Below are 18,925 nucleotides of genomic sequence, written 5' to 3'. Positions count from 1 at the left end.
TTGTGACTCCAGCATAGGTAGGTACTCCTACAGTCAAGCAAATTAGTTGTGTCAGTCAAAGTGGCATTCCCTATTAATCACAAAATGCTACTTATTATCCTAAGTGCTTATGATACTCTATCCTAATAACACTCACTATTAATCACAAAGTGTTACTGTCTATCCTAGTAACACTCACAGTTCATCACAAAGTGTTTCTTTTTATCCTAGTGGTACTCCCTGTTCATCACAAAGTACTATGTGTTTGCACTCCCTGTTCATCACAAAGTGTTGCTCACTTTTGCACTCCCTGTTCATCACAAAGTGCTGCTCTTTTTAGTACTCCCTATTCATCACAAAGTATTATGTCTTGGTACTCCTTGTTCATCACAAAGTACCTTGACCTATCCTATCCTATCCTAGGGCTTTTTCTTGAGTGTATCCTCTTGAGTAGTTTCCTGATTGGCAACCTATGTTCTATCACAGAATTGTCAATCCTATCCCTATCTGCTATTCTAGTCTTCCCTAGAGGACCTTCTTGAGTGAATCCTCTCAGCAGCTTATCCAATCGACATTGTATGTTCATCACAGAACTGTCGATTCAACCTAGAAGACATAAAGACACATTTAAGACATAAACATGCTTACATATTGCACATACGTGCCTGCTCTGCACAAACTCACCTAAAATACACAAACGTGCCTATGCTCTACACAGACGCACCCACATAGCACAAATGCGCCTGCACAACATAGACGCGCTCATACCTGACGTAGATGTTATTCTATTCATAGACGCGCCTGTCACAAACACAGACATGCCTAGCCAACCCAGACGCGCTTGGCACCATCATAGATGTGCCTTAATGTTTTTTGACCCCACTTAACATATTCTAAAATGCATTTATTTCTCTACCTAAAATGCATTAATGACAACATTTATTGTGACAAAGTACAAGGAGGTTTTGCGGTACTTACCAACTCTCCTGCATCTGCTGGCCTCTGAAATTAGCGAACACGATCAAATCTGTGAACCAATGCCATCGCTGCTGACTTCTACTGCTCTATTCTCTCTCTACACTCTGATCTCTTGGATGCATGGATGACAATGAAGATGTATTCCTCTCGTGGTCTATTTTATAGACTACCCTAGCCCTAGTCTCCCGGGTCAGTCTTCTTTACCCCGTGACTCTGTCACTCTATCTGGTCAGTCCATTCTATCCTTTCTTTCTTATCGAGAGATTGTTTGTGATCTTTCTAGACATTTTCATCCAATCTCTTGAGGGGGCATATCATTCCCATCTTGGGGCAACTTTGTATCAGTTCATATTATCTTCTTTGAAACAACGCGACAAGCTACATTGTCTCAAAGAGGGGCAAAATGTAGACACCTAAAATTTTCCTAAGTAAATAAATATCTTTAGCCTAATTCTTCTATTAATTAAATAAATATTTATTTATTTAATTAATTCATTTATCCTCTTCTAGCCTTATTTCTAATTTAAATAAATACATTTATTTATTTAAATTATCCTTTTTCTAAATTAAATAAATATCTTATTTATTTAATTAACCCCACTTCTTCTATTAATTAAATAAATCTTTATTTACTTTATTAATTCATTAACCTTTTCTACCCATGACATATGTCATTCATTTCTTAATTCCTACACTACCTACCCTCTTATTATTTTCTTATTTCTTCTACCTACCCTCTAATCATAGCCGACCATTTATCTTTTACACCTTAATCTTATCCCTCCATTTCTTATGGTTTCTTCTATATAAGGCGATACTTCCTTCATTATCAACCCTAATCACCTAATAAGCTAATCATTTCTATCCTAATCATTCTAATCAGCTAATCAACCCGACAACTATAGCATTCAAACTTTCATATGCAATCAAGCCTACTTGCAACCACATTTTCATTCTTTGTTGAGCTCTTGTGCACACATAAAATTTGAGAGCAAATATATCAAGCAAGATCAATGGAGATAGGAAGAATGGAGATTCAAACCCTATTGGACATGTGATGGTATAATCTTTGTTATTTCATTTAATTTGCATTGTCTTAGGTAATCTTCATATGTTATGGGGGATCTTTGTTGTTGTTAGGCTAGGGTTTTGTGGTTGAATTCATTTAGCCTTTCAATATTGTTGTTTCCATTTTCACCATAAAAAGTAACTATTAGATTAGTTTTACCATGTAATAAAGATTTATTTTTATTTGAAGTATATATTCTTGCAAAGTGAAGAATGCATGGTTGAAGTTATTTCTTTAATGATATGTTTCTAAAAAAAGATAAAGCATGAAATTTATAGTTTGTTCTTATTGATGAATAATGATGAATAGAAAGTACTCAATAGATACTGAGAGGGGGGGTGAATCAGTATAGACAAAAACTTCCTTAAACCACTTTAACTGCAAAAACTAAACTAACTAGTAAACAGTATCACCGATCTAAAACAGGGTACTATCGGTAAAACACAGAATGACTATGAAAGACATAAACCAGTAACACTTAGATCTTCACCACACCTAATATCTCCTTTCCACTTCACCCATATGCATAAACAAGTAATACATTAGAAATATAAAGACCACTGGATCAACATGCATTTAATAGAGAATACTAATCATCACATGAAAAGGCATCACACATGACACACAAATTTTTCATGTGGATACCCAACTGGGAAAAACCATAGTGGGGATGAATACCCACAAGTTGTTCTTTGAACTCTTCTAAAGTCTTCTCTGTTAGGAGCCTATTCTGGTTAAGGAATTTACAATAGGTTCTACTAGGAACCGATCCTGCTAGGGATCACCCGGTTAAGGGATGGATAAATACCTGGTTAAAGGTTAGAACCCTGTTAAAGGTTACCTCGCAAGAGGATTTGAAGAACTCATTGAATTGAGTCACCCTGTTAAAGTATTTACACAAAGCCTGTTAAAGCTACCCAGTTAAGGGATTTTTCAACTACTGAAATGGTTAGAAGTCAATAGGTAATACACTGATCTGATAACAACACTCAATGCCAAGGCAGATCCACTTTAGCTCCTTTGCTTCTGCAATTACACTCTGCAGGTATCAACACACTTCCTCGATCTGGCAAGAATCAAGTATCTCTTCACTTGGATACACACATAACATTTGCCAACAACTTCACAATGAAAATCATCATCAACCTTATAGGAAATAGATAGGTTGGTAGCATAAACCCTAAACCCTAAACATTTAGGTTATCAATACAGTCGGTCCAATCCTGACCATTCAAACACATTGCATTGAATAAAATAGTCTTGAACAAATCTCAAGATGTTCTCCATTGTTCGTTCTATGCCACTTCTGGAGTCTGATAACCCATCACACGCTCTCCACCGTTTACTGAAACTTTGCACATTCCTGAGGTAGATAGGATCAATCTTCTTCATGCAAGATCCTCAAGGAAATCCTTCACACACACAAGGTTGACGTGGCAACATGATCTGATCTTCATTTCAATGCTAACCCATCACAAAATGTCATCGGTCAAATCACACAGACTTAAAATTGCATCAACCTGAAACCCTGAAGCTAAGACTACCAATAGGTAGTTATACCAAATGAAACTTCGATATAAAAATTCCCATATACTGGTTCACATTCCAACATACCGGTTCACTTTTTCACATATACCAGTTCACATCATCATACATGTTCTCTTTCCAATTTGCATACTTCAATATATCGGTTCATACTTCAGCATATTGACATCAATGACAACATACAATATCATCATGTCATCAAACTTCTGTACATATGCCAACACTTATTGCTATTGAAAAAGAAATGCAAATCTAAATGTTAGTAGAGTAGTCACTTGTAAATAAAAAGGATATATTTTCTTAAGTTCAAAACACAAAGGAAAAAAATATTAAATAGATATTTAGAGTGAATGTTAATATTGCATCATATCTTGTTGTTTATGGATTAAATAGATTTTTTTTAAATAGTTAGTTGTAGCTATTAATAAAAATATCACTGTCATATTTTTCCTATTCTAAAAATGCATGTGTAGAGAAAAAAGTTAGGAAATATTGTAAATCTATTTATAGTTGACTTAAAGCGAAAAGGAAACTATATGTTATTTAAAGAATACAAAAGCTATTCTATTCTGTTATTGAAGAAGATCCTACTGTTAAACTTGAAAAGAAACAGATTTAAAACAAGAAATATATATATATATATATATATATATAATGTTTGAAAACCTACATCTAAACTGTTGTATTTATCCTAAAACAAAATGAATAACACATTTTCTGCATTAAAGTTAAAATACATAGATTCAATAAACTATGAGAAATCTGAAAATAAAGGAAATGTTTTTTTTATTCTAAGTATTCTGATCATACAATATTTAAATCCTGAGAACATTTTGTTGTTAAAAAAAAAATACTCATGTATATATATTAACATATATATACAAATATATATATATATACCTTAAAATATATATTATAGTGCTTACTGTTAAAACTTAGGTGTATATATATATATATATATATATATATATATATATATATATATATATATATATATATATATATTAAAACATACTTTAATGAGCTTATTATATTTATATTTATATATATATATATATATATATATATTACACATTGTTGAAACCTTGCATATTTCCTTTGGGACCAAGGGCAGTCCCGGTGCCGATGACACTGTGGGTCGCGACTCATAGTGGCGGTCTCGGCCGCCACTATGGGCCATGACCAATAGGGCGCCTGTGGCCGCGTTGTGGGTCGCGACCCACAGGCACGACCATGACCGTCCTATGGGGAGGCCACAGCGGCCGCCTCCCCTTCAAATCCCTGTGGCTTCCCTTCAAAACGCCGCCCTTTCCTTCGGCCCTCCATGAGACCCTTCAGCCCTCTACCATATGCCTTGGCTCAGCCACACCTCTACACACCCACAAAAAAAAAAAAATGAAGAACAAGTAGTCCTAACCCAATTTTGGGTTAGGATTAGCTTGATAGAAAATAAAATATAAAAAAAGAAAAGATGGTTAGTATAAAAGAATAAACAACCCTAGTTAGGTTTCATTAAAATAATAATATAAATTAAATGAGGGGGAAATTCTTTTTAAAATTTGAAAAGAATTACCCCCATTTGTTTATAGTCAATATGATAGAAATAATTAACTTCTATTATTGACTAGGGGAAAGTTATTCTTAATATAGACTTTATTTAAGAAAATATGTGTAAGTATACACACGCATATGTATAAGTATATATATATATTGTGAGATTTTTCCAAGATCTAGAGCTCAATGAAAAATACAATGGAGAGACAAAATAATGATAGGAATAAACTGTATTCTATCAAGATGAAAATACTGATCAACTGGATCATCAATCGTTACATACAATGAATATAAGACTGCTTAGGCAAGGCTATATGGATATGTGAGCACACAAACATGACATGTGGCTCAATAAGAAACAAGGGTATGTAGAAAATAGGTGTGGGTAGGTAGGAGAAACAATATAATAGTTCACATGAGGTGGATCACCCACTGAATGTGGAGTGTAACAACAAGATCACACCATAAAAGGTGGAAATTCTCCTACACATATTACCCCAATGTGGCACAAACACCCAAGTGTCTCATACCCAAACTACTATGAAATGCATTTCCTAAGTAAAATTAAGTAAGGTGTAATAATATCCAAGATGAATATTTATTTACACTAGATACAAAGAACTAGATACAAAGAACTCTCATAGAAGTATGTGAAGGACAAAACCCCATGTGAGGAAAAAGTCCCCCCCATATGAGAGAAGAAGAAGAGAAGCTAGGTAGCCCCCCCTCAATCTGGGATCTGCACCAATGATAGAAGCTCGAAGATGAATGAAGAAACTGCTCCATGAACATCGAACCACGTTCCTCCCCTTAGGAAAAAACAAAACCAAAGGTGTATCCAAAAAGTCTCCCCAACCATGAAGGGAAGATGAAGCAAAAATACTCATTGATAAGTCGATGCTTTGACATGTTTTTTATCATGACTCTTAGGTTTTTTGGTATCTTTTAGGTTGCATTGTGATAGTAAAGTATTGTGAATTGACTATATGTAATCCATGTTTTAAAACTGAACTTAAGAAATCATGTTTGAACTTTGTCGGTTAATTCCTGCAACCATGCCAATTTATTCCTGCAGCCAAATGATTTGTCCCTATGATATGCGGATTATTTAGGATAATGTCATATGTGAGTTAATGAATGCATTAATTGAGTAAGATACATATGCATGTCCTTGTATGTTGTTTTTGTTTTAGTGTAGATAATAATTGATGTTGCGGTGGATGATTTTCTTTCACGCCTAAGGACTGGAGAATCACGTTCAGATAACTGGAGGTCAAACTGAAGGGGATTCAAGAAAGTGCAATGTATGGCATAATCAAAGAAATTATACTTCACCATGGGAGTTTAACTCTAGTGCATATTGAATTCACAAAATATCACTTTGGCATGCAAATACTGTGGTTTGGTTTCAGATCCACGGTTCCTGCAGCCAAGCTCTCAGTTTTCTCCTTCATCTAACAATTATCCGCCTCTTCTTCTGGGTGTAACTTGAGTTGTCCATTGTAGTTTATCTTTTCTTTATAATAAGCTCTTCCTTCTTTCTTAGAGTTAGACAAGATGGAAAGGAATTGAGTAGAGTTTTGACAAGCATTCTAAATTTTCTCTTTTAGAATATGTAATCATTTTCAGGAAAAAATGAATAAGAATATGTTGTTTTGATCTGTTAATAGTACTTTGCTGGGAGTTTGATATCACTCATCCAAGGGGGCCCACTTAGTGAGTGATCCTATGTTTATGATCATTGAAGTTAGTTTTTACTTAGTTGCAGTAGAAGTTCATGACTGGATTGTTCCTGCAGCCACTGGAAATAGATTCGTTGATTGTTCCTGCAGCCAAGACAGAACGGTGCGATTTCGGTTATTTTCATTAGATCATTTCAGCAGTGTTTTGTGAATCTTTCATGTAGCCTTTTGTGATTTCCATTCCCGCCTTTCCTTTCTGCATAATGTTAGTTACTACAATAATGCAGAATAATCATTTAAGGAGCTTAGTGCATATATATTGCAGACCCATTTCAAGTTTTACGTTCTTGGATTGATAACTAAATGAACACCAGCCATGAAAATAGTAAACTCTCCCATATGAATGTCCAAACTTCGGATTGAGATTTCAATTAGAGGTATTATTATTATCATTATAGTTGGGGTGGACATTTTTGGCACCGTTGCCGAGGATGGTGTCAAGCTAAGAACCTTTTATGATTATTTTAGTTTCTAGTTAATTGTTTGAAATTTCATGAATCTGCATGCATAATAGAAGAAGAGATGCTAGAGGTAGATTTCTGCCCACTCATACTACTCATGTAGAAGATAATTTTCCAAATATAAACCCTTTTTCTGAACTGTGTCAAGTCCCATAGAATTTGAATCACCCTGAGTCTGAATTTCCAGAAGGTAGTCTTCAGTTCCTCTTTGGTCCACAAGAAGAAGAATTTCCTATAGTAACAACCCCCACAAGTCCAATGCAAGGGAGCCCACCTCTTATTGGGAATAATCCACCACCACCACCTGGTCCAACATTTGAGTTTCCCATCTCTGACTAGCATGATAATGCTAACCTCAAGAACATTCTAGCATCTTTACTTCCTAAATTTTATGGGTTGGTGACAGAGGATCCGGATACATTTCTATTTGAGTTTGATGTTCTCTGTAGCAGTTTTGACTATACTATAGATGCCCATAGACTCAAAAATTTTCCAGTCACTTTGAAGGAGTCATCCTTGAGATGGTTTATGAGCTTGGGTAGTAGCACAATTAACACATGGGATGAGATGAAATAGTTGTTTCTTGCAAATTACAAAGATTATTGTATAGGCACTAATCGTCATGGGGATGACATCTTTAGAATGACACAAATTGAAGATGAGAGCCTTGAGGATTATCTGGAAAGGTTTTTGTTTAGTGTCAAGAAGTCCAAGCATAGTACTCTGAATGAAGATTCCCTCAAATTGATATTCTTGAGGGGTATCAGTGATGAATGCACCGATTCCTTAGATCTCTTGGGAGGAGGTGACATTACACAATCTACTTGGGCTGAAATAGGACAAATTTGCAAGAAGTATTCTAGATCTACTTCTAAGAAGAATAGGAGATTTAAGCCAGGGGCACCATCATCATCATCTTGAACTGGAGTTTCTAGATTGGAACTTAGCCATCTGTTAAAAGATTTCAAGGAGGACATTATAAACAATATGGCTACTTAGTTGGATACATTGGCAGCTAAGAAGAAGCATGAGGAAGTTGATGCATTTCTTGCAAAATTCTATCCTCATTGTAAGCAACAAAAGAAAGATTGCAGATGTAAGATGGTTGCAAATGTTGAAGTACCTAATTTCAAACCAATTCAAGGTGAGGATGAACAAGTCTTCTATGTTGCTCAAAGAAGACCAAATTTTCAAAGACAAGGTATGCCACCTGATCCACTTTCCTTTTTTGGTTATAGTGGTAATTCTTATGCACCAAATAACCAATGGCAACCACAGTTTTCTCAAAATTTTGGTAACTATCCACATTGGTATGGATCACAAGGCCAAGGACATCAATTTGCTAGTCAAATACCCCAGTGGCAACAGCCACAGGGAAACTGGTATCGACCTCAGGGTTCAGGGAACCAGTTTCAAGGGAATTGGCAACCTACCTCTCAATGGAGGGGAAACCCATCATGGTCATCCCAATCTTTTGGATATCAGCCCCTGCTTAGCAACCACAACCTCCTGCTTTAATGCCTCCTCCTACAACTATAGCTGCGCCTCCCAAGCCAACGTAGCTGCCTACTCAACCGCTGCCTAATCCAAATATCAAATCTCAACAACAACAACAAGCTTATTTAGCTAATGCTAATCAATACCCAGCCTATTCTTTATCACTAGATGATATTCACCTTCGATCTGGGACAACTCTACCTAATCCCTTTCATCTAGTTATTACTAAGGTACAAGAAGAGCAACCAATCTCTGATCCTAAAGATGTAATAACTCAGAATCAAATATTACCACCATTTCCTCATAGACTGAAAGACAAAGAAGTTTCCATTGAACAACAACAAAGCTTTGATATTCTTGATCAACTGAAGCACATTTGTGTTAAAATTCCATTGTTGCAAGCAATAAAGGATGTTCCTATATATGGTAAGGCATTGAGAGAAGCATGCCTAAAGAATCCTGGAAGAAAGAAAAAAGATCCACAAAGAATTCATGTTATGGGTCAATTGGCTGATATTATGTTAGGAAAAAATGCTATTCCAAAGTATTCTGATCCAGGTAGTCCTGTTGTGAGTATAGTCATTAATGGCAGTCAAATAAAACATGTTTTAGTTGATCTAGGGGCAGCCATTAATGTAATGACAAGGGAAGTAATGAAACATATGGAGATAGATAGTTTAAGGGCTACACCCATAGTTCTCCAACTTGTTGATGGCTCTGCAGTAAGACCTGATGGTATCATAGAAGATATAGTAGTTATTCTAGATTCTTGGGAATATCCTGCAGACTTTATGATTTTATCTCCAAAAGCAACATTGGGGGGATATCCAGTCATTTTGGGAAGACCATGGCTTGCCACAGCTGATGCATATATTGGGTGTAGATCAGGGGACATGACTATTTCAGATGGCAATTCCACAAAAACATTAGCCTTGTATTCCCCAGCACAACCTTAGCTTGAGCAGCAGTAGGCTGTTTGGCCTATTTTGGGAGAGGAATATGAAGAAATTGACTCTATTAATCACCTCATGATGATTAATTGAGTGCCACTCATGCAGTTATATGATGAAGAATCAATTCTTTATAAGGTCCTGATAAATGAATTAATAGAAGACCAAGAATTGCAGGAATTGGTTCCGAATATTGCAGGTTTGGACTTTCCTGCAGCCACTGATATCTTGCATACCTTGTTGCCATAGGAATTGTCTTATTCTCATTTTTTTGATATAAATCAGATTGATCTTACTATCAAGATAGAGGTGGAATTGAATAAATATTTGAACATCAATAAGAATATAGCAGACACTCAAAAGGATAGCCTAGTAGACTTGCTGAAACTCCATAGAAATGCTTTTGCATGGAATTACAAGGATATGAATGGAATTGATCCAAGATTTTGTCCTCATCGCATTTACATAAAGGATGAGTGTTGCCCCCTCAGACAACCTCAAAGAAGAGTCAACCCTGCCTTAAAGAAGATAGTTAAAGAAGAATTGCAGAAATTGTTGAAAGCTGGGTTTATCTATCCTATCTCTGACAGTCATGGGTATCACCTTTGGTGACAGTTCCTAAAAAGGGAGGCAAATGGAGAGTATGTGTTGATTATAGAGCCTTGAACTTAGCCACAAGGAAGGATCATTTTCCACTGCCATTTGTGGATCAGGTATTGGATTCTCTTGCTAGTAAGAGATATTTTTCATTCCTGGATGGATTTAGTGGCTATAATTAGATACAAATAGCTCCTGAGGATCAGGAGAAAACAACATTTACTTGCCCATGGGGCACTTATGCATATTCTGTTCTTCCTTTTGGGTTGTGTAATGCTCCAACCACTTTTCAAAGAGCGGTGATCAGTATTTTTTCTGATATTTCTCAAGATATTATGGAAATTTACATGGATGACTTTACAACTTATGGCTCTGAATTTGATCAAGAATTAGGTAATTTGAAGAAATTTTTGCAACAGTGTGAAGACTACAACTTGTCTCTAAACAATGAGAAGTGTTTTATTATGATGGAAGAAGGAATAGTCCTTGGTCATCATATATCTGTACAAGGCATACAAGTGGATCCAACAAAGATTGAGGTTATTCAACATATTAATGATCCTGTGAAGCAGAAAGATGTGAGAAGTTTTCTTGGCCATGCTGGATACTACAGAAGGTTTATCAAAGATTTCAGCAAAATTGCAAGTCCCTTATATTCACTGCTTACTAAAGATGCAGAATTTAAATGGACCTTAGCATGCAATGAAGCTTTTTTAAAGCTTAAGCATGCTTTGACTCAAGCACCAGTTCTAAAAGGACCTAATTGGTCTCTGCCATTCCAAATCCATACTGATACATCTGATTATGCCATAGGAGCAGTACTGGGACAAAAAGTTGATAAGTTGGAAAATGCAATATATTATATCAACAAGAATTTGTAGGGACCTGAATTGAATTATACAGTTACTGAAAAGGAAATGCTAGCTGTCATATATGCCCTTAACAAGTTTAGACACTATATTATAGGGTATCCCATATTTGTGCATACAGATCATACTGCAATTAGACATCTCGTGAATAAGCCATCAATCACCGGTAGACTGGCTCGCTGGTTATTGTTGATGCAAGAATTTGATATCACAGTTGTTGATAAGCCAAGGAAGTCTAATGTTGTTGTAGATTATCTTTCACATCTTCAATTGTAGGAAGATTCTACAATAATAGATGACACTTTTCCAGATGAGCATTTGTTTCTCATACAGGCTCATACTCCATGGTATGTTGAAATTGCCAACTATTTAGCTGCAGCTAAGATGCCAATTTCTTTTTCTCCTAAGGAAAGAAGGCTGCTAGTTGAAAAAAGTTTTAACTTTTCATGGATTATTGATTGTCTGTTTTATACTGGACCTGACCAAGTCATGCAAAGATGTGTTAGAGAAGATGAAACATATGACATCTTGCATGCATGTCATGATGAGCCATGTAGAGGTCATTTTGCTACCAAAAGGACAACATTGAAAATACTCAATACTAGATACTATTGGCCTACATAACACAAGGATGCAGCTCAGTACACAAGGAAATGTGACAGATGTCAGTGAATGGGAAGACTTACAAAATCTGATGAGATGCCACTATATCCTCAAATATCTATTACACCATTTGACAAGTGGGGATTAGATTTTATTGGCCCCATTGATCCACCTTCTAATGGCAAATCTTATATCTTGGTATGTACAGACTGTGACAAAATGGGTAGAAGCTAAAGTTATGCAACATGCAAGAGATAATAAGGTGGCTGAGTTTCTCTATGAAGACATATTTACAAGGTATGGAGTACCAAGGGAAATTGTCTCAGATCAGGGACCTCAATTTACATCAACATTGATAAAAGCTTTGGTCAATGAATACAATATAAGACACAAGAAATCTACTCCATATCATCCACAGTCTAATGGATAAGTAGAAGTTACCAATAGAGAGCTTGAGGCTATTCTTACAAAAACAATGTCTATCCACAAGAAAGATTGGTCTCATCGACTTTCAGAGGCAATTTGGGCATATAGAACAACATGGAAAACACCAATTGGATTCACGCCTTTTGAGATGGATTATGGCAAAACAGCAATGATGCCTATTGAATTTGAGCATAAAACCTTGAGAATAGCTCTACAACTGAATATGACATTGTCTGAAGCACAGAAGGAACGCATTCAACAGTTAAATGCTCTTGATGAATGGAGGAAGATAGTTGTTCAACAGACAAAATTGATTCAAAAACAAAGAGCAAGATGGCATGATAAATATATCAGAGAAAATAAATTCAAAGTTGGTGAATAGGCACTCCTGTATGATTCCAGATATAAGGATGCTATGGGAAAACTCCAAACAAGGTGGTTAGGTCCTTATGAGGTAGAAGAAGTTTTTCAGAATGGAGCAGTCCGTATGTCTACAATAGATCCTATTTGATTTAAACTCTTAGTGAATGGACACCGACTAAGACTTTATCACAAGCCAACTACTAGAGAAGAGTTCCTGTAGTAGTTTTCTCCCCAAAGTGAAATAAAAGTTCCTGCAGCAACTGCTAATGATTCGATACCAATTCATGAGCTTCCTGTTGCACTTGAGCATATTGATAAAAGTGATGTTCCTGTAGCCTCTGCAATGAACTTATTCACCATATCATAATAAAATATTTCCATGGGAATATTGTTCTCCGTACATAAAGTTCCATCCACTACATTCTATTCCACTTTCTTACTTGTCACTTCATTTCATTTCACCATCATTTTTGGCCAATTGTAGGTATGTGTATATTGTACTTTATTTTAATTATGCATTTATTAGTTCATTATGATTTTTATCCTGTTTAAATCCACTCCAAACCCGAAATCTCTTCAGCTTGTGTGGACACGTGCTAGGCTAAGTTTGGGGGGGGGGTACTTTATGGTCCTTTTTCCAATAAGATTTATTATCAGTTTTTTGATATCCCAAATTGATTTCCTAACTAAAATTACTTATGATGATTATTATTTCACGCAAGTGAATAATAAGGTCTGCTGCCAAAATTAAGATATGTAGATTTTAGTTTTTTGTGAAACTGTCAAACATTTTGGTGAAGTTGCAGAAGTATCAGAGTAAAAGATGGGTGGTGATCTAATTCGCCATGAGCCAACGATCCATGAAGGGTTGCTGTAGGATGTTGTTTGTGAGTATTATTTCCGAAACCACGGCTAGTTGGATTATTTCTTGAAAATCAAGGATTTCAATGATGAAATAGCTGCAGAATTTATGCATTCCTTTGATGAAGGAGAAGCTACAGTTAAAGGGTTAAGGGTAATTGCTATGGAGCCTCGAATTGTAGAGGTCACAGGGTTGCTACAGGAAGGAGAACTCTTTCCAAAATCAAAAGACGCAAGGAGTGCCAGGGCATAGTTCACAATTTCCATTGACAGACCCTTAATGGTGGACAGACAAGGGACTAGAAGGGTTTCTTTACCAGCACATTGGCCTCAAGTAGCTTTGTATGTTATGAAATATATTACATGTGAAGGGCAGTATTCAAATCTGCATTCACCTCATTTTAAGTTACTTATTCATCTACATCATGGTCGGCGAGTTAATGTCCCAAATTTCTTGTACCATCTCATTTCTATAAGTGCTAAGAAGACTTGAAAATATGGAAATCGCTCTGTTAGCCATCTTGGACTGGTTAAGTTGCTTGTACAACGGTCCCTGAGAGATGTTTCACAAATGGAATGGGGTATGTTTGAGGATATTCTGCAATTTAGGGTTGATGAAGCCCTTATTGCAAATAATCTACCGGCTCAAGAAGAGATTGTTGTAGAAGATCTTTCTGGTGAAGATGAGGGTTTGCTGGTTGCTGAAGGAGCCTAAATTATTATGGAAGGAAATATTGAAGCAGAGTCAATCGAAGAACAACCCTCTACTTCTCTTCAAAGAGATTCACCTGTTTTGCAAAGGGAAGGAAAAGAACTGGAAAAGGATGAATCGGATGAAGAATTTGTTATCTGGCCACAGGAAATGCAAATTCCTCTTGTAGCCAAGAGGTGTCGAACAAAAACAAAAACTCCTGTAGCCATTTCAAAAGTGTATGTAAGAAGAACAAGAAGGAGGACACAAAAGACTCAACCTGTGAGAAATCCAACAGAGGTTATTGCAGTAGAAACTTTGGAAGAAGAAGATGTTGCAGAGAAAGAAATGCAAGAAAACCTTATGGAAGAGGAAATTCAAGAAAACCCTGCAGAAGAAAAAATCCAAGAAGAAATTCAAGAAGAAGTTATAATGGATAAGCTAGCAAATCTTGCTGCAGTGGCATTGCAATTTGAAGAGATTGTTGATGATGTTCTACAGCAACCTGAAGAAAATGTGGGAGATATGTCAACTCAGAATGAGGAGTTTATTGAAGAAATCCCATGGTCTAAGGTAGGACCTATTAGACCTCCTTCATCCCTAAATAGTTTATCAATTGCTTTAACATTTTTTAGGCAATGGGAAATAGAGAAGGATAGGTTGCAGGGGATAATTAATAAGCAACAAAAAGAGATTGAAAAGAAAGATAATAAAATTAAGGAATTAGAAGCTAAGGTAGAAGAGATTTATGGTATGGTTCCTGAGGTGATGCAGTGTAGGGCACCCCCAAGAATTTATGCAGTACATTTGAAAGAGAGGTATCTGAATTTCAGACTAAACTGCATTGTTAGGGACCTTAATCCATCATTGGAAACACCTGAGGAATTCTATCATGCTTATCAAACCTCTCCACATGCTGTAAGGAATTTGTTATGTGAATTATATTTACATAACTATGTTGTACCCCAAGATAGAGAATGGAATCCTTTATTGTATATTGGGGATATCCATCTCAAAGCTTTAATGTCATGGATCCAAAATGAGATGATCATAGGACCACAAGCCAGGGAGTTTGAAAAATTAGAGCTTGATTGTCCATCACCATTGAGAAGGGAATCAGAAGCACCCAGGGTTCTGTATTATGATTGGCAAAAGTTGCTAATAAGATATGATGTTAGTAAGATAGTACTTCCAATGAGAGAGGAAGTCTATCAAGCATATGAGCATTTGGTTCAGACCCATAGGACAACCGCACTAGAAGGGTTAATTCAATGCTGAAATCATCTACCAGATCATTTAAAACTAGGAGAACCTTACTCATTATAGAATTTCCATGCAACCATACAAAGAGCCGCTAGATACATACATCTAGGCAGGGAAAAAGCCAATAACTAGTTGCCATTGATCTTTTAGCCTCCGATCCTTATGTGGCCACTTTTGGCATGCCAACCAACATAATAGAATTATGATGCAGTTGTAGAAGAAACAACTAGATGGTCCAGGTTGGAGAAAATGAAAGGATTTTATTGGAATTTGTCTTCCAAGGGAACTGGATAGGACACTGTTGATGATTTCAGAGTTTCAACAAAAATCAGAAATTTTCCTTTTGTTGTAGGAGCAACAAACCCTTAAAGTTGGGGGGCATGATAAGTCAATGCTTTGACATGTTTTTTATCATGACTCTTAGTTTTTTTGGTATCTTTTTGGTTGCATTGTGATAGTAAAGTATTTTGAATTGACTATATGTAATCCATGTTTTAAAACTGAACTTAAGAAATCATGTTTGAACTTTGTCGGTTAATTCCTGCAGCCATGCCAATTTATTCTTGCAGCCAAATGATTTGTCCCTGTGATATGCAAATTATTAAGGATAATGTCATATGTGAGTTAATGAATGTATTAATTGAGTAAGATACATAGGCATGTCCTTGTATGTTGTTTTTGTTTTAGTGCAGATAATAATTGATGTTGCGGTGGATGATTTTCTTTCGCACCTAAGGACTAGAGAATCACATTCAGATAACTGGAGGTCAAACTGAAGGGGATTCGAGCAAGCACAATGTATGGCATAATCGGAGTAGTTATACTTCACCATGGGAGTTTAACTCTGGTGCATATTGAATTCACAAAATATCACTTTGGCGTGCAAAGACTGTGGTTCGGTTTCAGATCCACGGTTCCTGCAGCCAAGCTCTCAGTTTTCTCCTTCATTGACAATTATCCGCCTCTTCTTCTGGGCGTAACTTGAGTTGTCCATTGTAGTTGATCTTTTATTTATAATAAGCTCTTCCTTCTTTCTTAGAGTTAGACAAGATGGAAAGGAATTGAGCAGAGTTTTGACAAGCATTCTGAATTTTCTCTTTTAGAATATGTAATCATTTTCAGGAAGAAATGAATAAGAATATGTTGTTCTGATTTGTTAATAGTACTTTGTTGGGAGTTTGATATCACTCATCCAAGGGGGCCCACTTGGTGAGTGATCCTGTGTTTATGATCATTGAAGTTAGTTTTTACTTAGTTGTAGTAGAAGTTCATGACTAGATTGTTCCTGTAGCCACTAGAAATAGATTCGTTGACTGTTCCTATAGCCAAGACAGAATGGTGTGATTTCTGTTATTTTCATTAGATCATTTCAGTAGTGTTTTGTGAAGATTTCATGTAGCCTTTTATGATTTCCATTCCTACCTTTCCTTTTTGCATAATGTTAGTTACTACAGTAATGCAGAATAATCATTTAAGGAGCTTAGTGCATATATATTGTAGACCCATTTCAAGTTTTACGTTCCTGGATTGATAACTAAATGAACACCAACCATGAAAATAGTAAACTCTCCCATATGAATGTCCAAAATTTGGATTGAGATTTCAATTAGAGGTATTATTATTATCATTATAGTTGGGGTGGACACTCATGATGAAAGGAATCTTTTAAAACTGCTCAAGTGTCCCCATGTCGATGCAGAAAGGTACCCCCTCCAAAGGTGGTAAACTGCGCCACACTACTAAAAAAGGAACTCCAAGATCTAGTGGAGATGAATGTAGAACAATGTCCAAAGACTCATATGTCTCCTCAAAAGATAAAGAGACCTCCTCCAAGTGTTGTACAAAAGTATCCACAATCATGTCAACCTCTAAAGATTGATCATGTAGAGAATGCACAAGAGGGTCAGAGTGATGCCTCGCAACAATCAAAGAAGGATCATCTTCATCAAAGAGAAGATGAATGTCATCAATGGTGTCTCCCAAATCTATAATGTAGGACTCCACAAACAAACCTACAATGTCTATCAAGTAGGCATCCCAATCAACTGAAGCTAGAAGACATGGAAAATCCTATTGCACTGAATAATAAGAAGGCAAAATTGTCTCACTAGTTGCATCATTAGGTGCAATAGGGGGTGTGATATCAAGAGAAGGAGATGATATGTAAGGCTCAAGAACGGGGTCACATGTGAGAATCCCCAAGTTTAAATGCCCAAAGTTCTCCTCAAAATTTGAATCATCAACATAGGAAGAATCAACCTCATCAATAGGATCAAAATCTGAAAAAGAGTACAACCAAGATGCATGATCAACCACCCCAGTCCTAATGATAGCTCCACTCTCCAAGTCTCTAATGATAACTGAATCAGGTGTAAACTCCATAGTTTACCTAGTTGCCCCATGTGTGATTTGATAGATGGAAAGAAGATTATTTGTCAAGTGGGGTACACACAACACATCATTGAAGGAGTTATCCCCAATGGCAATAGATCCTTTCCCAATCACATCCATGTATGTATGATTTCCCATCAAAATATGCGGCATGTGGCAAGGCTCAAATTTAGCAAACATAGACTACAAAGATGCCATATGATGAGAAGCCCCTGAATCTAGAAGCCATCTCCCTGAATCAAGACTTGTAGTAGCACAAAGAGCTTGTCCCTTTCCTTTATTTGTCCCAAAAGAGTGATCCTTTCCTTTATCCTTAGAAGAAGAAGCCAATGTAGACATTATAGAAGGTAGGTTGATTCTATTCTTCTCAAGAAGATTCTTCAACTCATCAATATCCTTTTTATAACAATGATGCTCATCATGTCCTGACTTCTCACAATATCCACAAAAAATATTATCCTTATACGATTTCCTCTTAGGTGAGAATGGTGTATCACCTTGTTGTGGAGAGGAAGATTGTGCTCCATCTTGTTGTGGTTTTGACTTAGGTTGATTTTGATTCTTGCCTTTTCCTTGATTACTTTGATTCCCTTTATTAGCCACCAAAGCTTGTGACTTTGAAGGTTTGAGAATCCCCATCGTGGTCAACTTAGATTGCTCAAGTATCAACATCTCCGTGAATGAATCAAATGAGGGAGAAGTGTATGAGGAGCCTTGAGCTAACCTATGGGTGTGAAAGCTAGATACAAAGGCTGCATACTCTGAAGGAAGCTTGTCCAACAAGTTATAAACCAATTGAACATCCTTTTTGTCAATTCCACAATCCTTTAGCTTTTCTCTTAGCTTAGTTGCTTTTGTGACATAATCTTGGATTGTATCAAAATCCTTGGGATCCAAAGTTGTGAGTTCACTATCAAGCTTGTAGCCCTTAATCTCATCAACTTGACCATACAATTTCTTAAAAATATCCCAAGCCTCTTTAATTGTTGTACACTTATCAATGTGAAAAATGAGGTCATCTGATACATACTTTCTAAGAGTTCCAAATGCCATAGCATTCTTAGTAAGCCATTCAATTTGAGCATT

Source organism: Cryptomeria japonica, chromosome 9 (assembly GCF_030272615.1).
Source record: "Cryptomeria japonica chromosome 9, Sugi_1.0, whole genome shotgun sequence".
In the NCBI taxonomy this organism is placed as follows: domain Eukaryota; kingdom Viridiplantae; phylum Streptophyta; class Pinopsida; order Cupressales; family Cupressaceae; genus Cryptomeria; species Cryptomeria japonica.
This window is presented reverse-complemented; position numbering follows the sequence as displayed.